At 41.1% G+C, this 7,198-nt stretch overlaps 1 pseudogene; it reads right to left on the reverse strand.

The window, feature by feature from the left end:
* Nucleotides 1-5,804: 5,804 nt before the first annotated feature.
* On the reverse strand, nucleotides 5,805-6,179 carry LOC137765871 (anaphase-promoting complex subunit 15 pseudogene; annotated as a pseudogene).
* Between the last annotated feature and the right edge of the window lie 1,019 nt (nucleotides 6,180-7,198).

The following is a 7,198-nucleotide window of genomic DNA, read 5'->3' on the forward strand; positions in this document are numbered from 1 at the left end:
CATGAGATTGCTTTTTTCTTGTGAGGATTGGGCCTTAAATATCTTGGTCAAATTGTCAAACCACTCTTCTGTACATTAGATAAAAAGATCCATCAAGTTGCATTTACCCAGCTAAGGTGACTCCATTGCAAAGGCTACCTTCTACCTACCTTTTTTTCTGGTGGGTTTTTTTTTTCCTTCTACATAGTTTTGTCTACACTCACCTCTATGCAAAAGAACACCTCATTGCAAATCCTGAGTTTCTTGAGTTTCTCCCTCATTTCTCCTGCCCTCCACGGCCCCCAACCTTTCTTTTTCTATTTGTAACTTATTTTGCCCTTTCTCCTCGGATGCACTACCTAGTCTTTCTCACCTCAGCTTTACTCCTGAGCAGGTTTTCCTTATTGTTCTCTATAGCAATACATTCATAGAGCCCACTTTTAGTGCCCTCCCAGTTAGACAGGTTTCTAAGGAATCTCCTTTCATGTATCTCATCTGTAATGTCTTTATTAATCCCCAGTGACATTTTATAGTTTTGATTCTCAATCACTCTAATCTGGAAGTTAAAACAGCCTCCTACATAGTCTCCAAAATCCTGTATGATCCAGCTGCTGCTTACCATCAATAAGCTTCTTCCTGTTCTTCCCCCAAAAGCCTAGACTTCAAACACAAAGAAACTTTCTGAAGTTCTTCAAATGCATTGTGCTCCTGGTCTCTCTGCTCTGGGTCTTTGCACAGACACCTCCATCTTCCTGCTCTGTGCTTGGCCAACTCAAAGTCATCTCTCAAGACTCAGCTCAGATGGCACCACATCCTCTGGGTAGCTCTCTCTGGTCTTGGTGACTTCTAAACTAGGCAAAAACTGGGATCTCTGTTTTGTCTCTGCCACAACATAAATCACACTTTACTTGATTGTCTTCCTCTGTACCTTCCTCAAGGCTATAAATTCATCAGTCAGGGACCATCTTCTTTGCTGTTGTACTCCCCACGATTACTGCTCAGTTCAGATTTGGGGAAAGAAAATGACATGTAAGTCCCTGAAAATGACTTGACTATTCTACCTCTGTGATTTTTTCACCTGCAGCTCTGTTTGCCTGAATTTCATCCCTACAGATTTACCCTCCCTCCAGCCCTCTGACCATGCCTTGGTCTATTGTAACCCTGCTTATTCTTCCAGGTCAGACTCAGGTGTTCTCTCTCTCATGAGCATTCCCAAATCAGACCCACTAGAATTGATCCGATTTATCTCCTAGCCATGTAACATGAATCATACATGGCTTTATCATGTACTCAATCTCTGTTTTTTCTCCCAAAATAGATGGATTGAAAATAGAGACTATGTCTTAAAATACTTGTATTCCCCATATCATCTATCACAGTGTCTTCCAGAGTGCCAGTGCTTAATATGTACTAAATGATTTATTGTAAAATAATTTTCCAAATTTTTCTGTGTTTCCTCTAGAAAATGTTCAGTAATAGTACTTTTCCCCCTTGTGAATTTCTTAATCTTTCCTTTTCTAACACGGAAGTATGTGACTTATTTCTATACATTCTCCTTACCAGACTGCAGCAGAAATCCTTCTGAAGATTTGGTGGGAGCAATAGAAATGTGTGAATAATTCTGTTTGGTACAGGTGAAATTGTAATTAGAATTCACATCTCTTCAACTGATGTTTCAAAGACTCAAGGATCTCTGGCAGGAGCGTTCCTCTCCTCTACTTAAGAGCAACGTGGAGCACATGACCCTTTTAATGTTTTCTCTCATCACCAATGTGACCAAAGCCCAGCCACCCATCCTTCAATACTTCAGCTCAAATCAGACATTATTTGCAAAGTCTTCCCTGCTTCCTCTAACTTGAAAGTACTCCCTTCCAGCCCTGTATACACACAATATTATATCTATATCTCTCTTATGGCAGTCATCTCTTTCTGCCTCATATTTTTGTAAATATGTATGCCCATGTCTTGTATCCCTTCTGAATTGTGAGTTCCTGGACAGCAGAATTTGTGCCTGATTTGCTATTCCCCTTTGCCCATAGAAAAGTGCCTTGCATTTATGTATTGGTTCTATAGCTTATATTATGTGTTAAATGGCATATTTCATATACATAAAGATTATGTGTATAAATATAGTATGTACATACAGTACCCATATTTGTATCTTTGCAGCAGAACTAATATCTATGTTAAGCCAGTCTGATGACCACTGTAAAAGTGAGAGAATCAGATTGATGTTATTAGAGTCTAAATTGCTATACCAAACTTATTTTGGCGCCATTATTCTCCCTCCTAAGATGCAACAAAAACCTCAAATCGAATTTTAATCATGTCTTAGATATCACTTCATTCCAAAGTCTTCCCTGATTCCCAAAGAAATTCTAGAGTTTATATTATAATTCCACAGCAGTAATTACAGAATATTGTAGCTGCCCACTCATCTAACTGCTTTGTTTTTCATCTCCTTGAGGGCAGGAACTACATCATCTTGTTGACTTTTGTGTTCACACTGCTTAGGAAGATAGCTGTGGTGGACGGAACCTCTGCCCCCACCAAAGACGTCCGTGTCCTAATCCTCAGAACCTGTTCACGTGTTACCTAATATGGCAAAAGTAACTTTGCAGACATGACTAAGCTATGGATTTTGAAATGGAGAGATTATCCAGGTGTGACCTCAATGTAATCACAAGTGTCCGTATAAATGAAAGCCAGAGGCAGGAGAGTCAAGAGTCAGAGAAGACGTGTCAACAGAAGCACAGGTTGAACCAACACCATCGGTAGCTTTGAAGATGGAAGAGACACAAGCCAAGGAATGCAGGCAGCCTCTAGAAGCTGAAAAAGGCAAGGAAATGGAGTCCTCCCTAGAGCCTCCTGAAGAAACACAGTTCTGCCTACACCTTGATTTTAGCCCGGTAAGATCCATGTTGGACTTCTAACTTCTGGAAGTGTAAAATAATGTGTTGTTTTAAGCCACCAAATTTGTAGTAATATATTATAGCAACAATGTTAAATGTATACAGTAGCCAACACATGGCAGGTGATTCATAAATATTGGTTCACTAAAAGAACCACAGGATATTAGGCCTGAAAAAAATGTCTGATAGAGTTAATGGATGTGGGTAGAGGGTGTGCTTATGAGAGAAGGGCAGGTAAAGGAAAACTTTCGCTCATTGACAGTGAGCTTGTGAGAGAGGTGTAGGTAAAAAAACAAAACAGAAACAAAACAACCCCTCCCAAAACTCCCCATTTTATGGCTTAGGCAACTAAATGGATAATAGGAAATATATAAGGAAAGGTTATGATCTTAGTTTTGGAGACTTTGGAATTAGGATCACTATGGAACAACCAGATGGAGATATCCAGGAGACAGTGGAAAATTTGGTCCAGGAACTCAGAGGAGATCAGATATAACCCAACAGCCTTGGAATATGAGGTTAGAACAGCAAAATAACTGGTGATAAGACTAGAAAGGTAGCATGAGGTTTCTTAAATGCCAAGGGAAGCCAAACCCAATTCATCAGAAGGAGGTTGGAATGGGCATCTGGAAGTATTTGGACTGGGAAATGATGCCATCAAAGTGAGGCTTTAAGAAGACTCCTGTGGTGGTCTTATGGAAAATAGATGGTAGAAGGGGAGAATTAAGGCAGAAATACTATTTAGACTTTATAGATCACTTTCAAAGACACTTTCCTATTTGATCCTCACAGCAACCTTGTGAGGCAGTTAAGACAACGCATTATCAAAGGCCAACCTTTTTGTTATATCATCATAAAAACACGTATTATATTGACAATTATTTCAACTTATTTATTTATTTATTTATTTATTTATTTTTTTGGCTGTGTTGGGTCTTCGTTTCTGTGCGAGGGCTTTCTCTAGTTGTGGCAAGCGGGGGCCACTCTTCATCGCGGTGCGCGGGCCTCTCACTGTCGCGGCCTCTCTTGTTGCGGAGCACAGGCTCCAAATGCTCAGGCTCAGAGGTTGTGGCTCACGGGCTTAGTTGCTCCGCGGCATGTGGGATCTTCCCAGACCAGGGCTCGAACCCGTGTCCCCTGCATTGGCAGGCGGATTCTCAACCACTGCGCCACCAGGGAAGCCCTCAACTTACTTTTAAAGCTTTGCTTGTAACTTGCAATGTGCTCAGTTTCTTACTACTCTAATCAGTGTATCAGGGTTCTTGGTCAAATTCCTAGTCTCTAATATTCAGGATCTATTTATCAATAGGAAATCAACAGAAGTGAATGATTATCATCCATATAAAATATTTCAATCCTTACATAATCCAAGTTGTCCAGAGGGGGAGTGGGGAGAATATTGTATTATCATTAAAAGGAATAATAAAATATTGCTGTCAAACGAGTCGGATCAGGTGTTTTATCACAAATAACTTGTTATGAGAGAGTCATATTAGCCCAAGCTTGTCAACCAAGTAAAAGCATTTGGATGAACCAACTGCAAACCTTCTCTAGAAAGTCTCTGACATGACACCTTGAGATTTCAATTTTGACTCTAACATCCACCTGCCCAGGCTTTAAAATCACAGAGCTTAAAAATCACATACTGCAATGAACGAGTCTCTGGGGCTATATTTAGATGCTGTTAAATCACCAGGAATGATTAAGTCAGAACAAAAGAAAGATAACTGAGAGAGTGCCCAGGTAAATCAGGTTAGGAGCTCAAAATTTCTCACCATTACAATTCCCAATTCAATTCTCGCCATTTGATTTACAGAAGGCTGCTCTGAAGCATTCATATGAATAATTCAACACTTACAGACACGAGAAACAATGTAGGCTTATCTTCATATGGATTAAGACAAGTTCTAAAGCTGATTTCACTATGACTGAAGCTCGTCCTGGAGTTTACTTTTGACTCATGATTTGGTTCTACACCATCATTAATCTAGATAAAACCACTATTTTCAAAATGCAAATATTAGCAATTATTTTAGGGGATCTCAGTGTTTCAGCAACCCAGAAATGGTCAACATGGTCTAGAGCCCTATTGCTCAAAGTATTGTCTGAGGACCAGCTACATCAGCACACATGGGATCCTGTTAGAGAAGGGAAGGGAAAACTAGTGACTTCCCAGGACTTACTGAATCAGATTCTGCATTTTCACAAGATCCCCAGGTAATTCATATCCACCTCACAAATTTGAGAAGCTCTGATCTAAAGCATAGAAATTTCAGAAACTGCTCTGAATTTTATCTCCAAAAATCCTTCCAGCAAACATTTCTATGACATCACAGGAGCTCCAAGCCCATCTAAATTTCTTATTTCTTTTACCTCTGATCACCTCCCATGAGATCATAAATAGCCAATCATCCAAAGGGTTTCCAGGCTCCTTATACTGAAGCATAGTGGTTGAATGCATATGAGGGCTTATTTTTTTTCACTAAACACACTTCTTGCTTTTTTCCAACTGAAGTTGTACAAATCTTGGTATGGGAAGAAGAGAGAGTACAGTTGGCAGAAAGAATGTGTTGGGATGAAGTGGAATGCATTACAGGTCAATATCTATTTCTCCCTAGTTCCACTTCATGGGTAATAATTTCAATTACTGGATGTATGATTTTAACCAACTTATGTTAACTAGATATTCACTCATGAGAAACAGATAAATCTCTGTAATTTAATAAATTACCTACAATTTTATTATCTGCATTTTCTTAATCGGAGATGGCTTGAGTGTGACATTTCCTCATGAGTAGAAGAGGTGAACAGAAGTCTTTCTTGCTGTGTTTCATTTTTGTTTTTCCTCAACAACCAGCAGCTGGTTCTGGATGGGGTGTAGAGCAGGTTGGCTGGCGTGGAATCTGCCGGGGGCTACCCTGCCCTGTCTACCTCGATTATCCACTGGCCCTCATCCTGTTTGTTGTCTTCCAGATCCACCTCAGTGACTCTCCATCATCAGGCTACTCACTGTAATCATTCATCTCGTCCATATCCTGGATGACCTCATTGCCCTCTGAGTCTTCACTCTCCTCGTCTTAATTACCCTCCTCCTCCTTCTTATCATAGCGTTCTGAGTCAGGCTTGCCAAAAGATACCAAGTTGCTGTCTCTCTGTGTGATGTTCAGGAGCTAGGCTTAGTGCTGCTGTTCCTGCAGCTGCAGCTCTCTCCTCCACCCAGGGTCCATCCAGATTCAACCACAGTGTCTCAGTAACACGAGGCAAGAGCTAGGGCAACAAGGTAGACATGGCTCCTAAATAGCTGTTTGATCTTGGACGAGTCTCTTAACCTCTGAGAGCCTCAGATTTCTCATCACACCAGGAAGCAGCAGGCTGCAGTGGTATCTTAGGTTATGGAGTTTGCATGGTAGCAGGACGATAGCAAAGGTGAGTAATTTCCAGCTTCCTGCAGGAATGTGCAGTCTCAGCCCAGAGTTAAAGCACAAGGGAACAGGTATGTACATACGCTTTGATTCCACTCCTGGTTTTGTTACTGTTTGCAATCCTTTGCCAGCCATGTGGCCTTGGACAATCTTTTAGCCCATCTAAGGCTCTACTTCCTAGACAGTGTGATGGGGAGAGGAATCTTCACTTACGTTCAGTGTCAAATGTGTATCACATGTCTTTATACTCACATGTCACTCTTTCCTCCCAACAATTCTGTAAGACTAATTTTTAGCCTTAATATGAGAAAACTGAGGCTTAGAGAGGTTAAAGAATTATCCCAAGATCCCATAGCTTACAGATAGCTGAGAAGGAATTCAAACTCAGGTCTGACTGACTCTAAGACCATGTAAAAGATCTTTTATTTTTTCTTTACACCAACGCAGCCTACTGATATAGGATGTTATGCTATTCAAATGAATTTTTGTAAATTAAAGAACTCTTTAAAAAAGCAAAACATACAGAAAGATGTGATTGTAATATTTTAACTAATTTCATTTTTATTTTAGTAGCAAAGCAAAAAGTCTCAACACTTGTCCCAAAGATGCTGCCAGTCTGGCTGTGACAAAGCCTCATAAAGGGCTTCCCTGGTGGCGCAGTGGTTGAGAATCTGCCTGCCAATGCAGGGGACACGGGTTCGAGCCCTGGTCTGGGAAGATTCCCACAGGCCGCGGAGCAACTGGGCCCATGAGCCACAATTACTGAGCCTGCGCGTCTGGAGCCTGTGCTCCGCAACAAGAGAGGCCGCGATAATGAGAGGCCCGCGCACCGCGATGAGGAGTGGCCCCCACTTGCCGCAACTAGAGAAAGCCCTCGCACGGAAA

This window comes from Eschrichtius robustus, chromosome 6, assembly GCF_028021215.1.
Source record: "Eschrichtius robustus isolate mEscRob2 chromosome 6, mEscRob2.pri, whole genome shotgun sequence".
Taxonomy (NCBI): Eukaryota; Metazoa; Chordata; class Mammalia; order Artiodactyla; family Eschrichtiidae; genus Eschrichtius; species Eschrichtius robustus.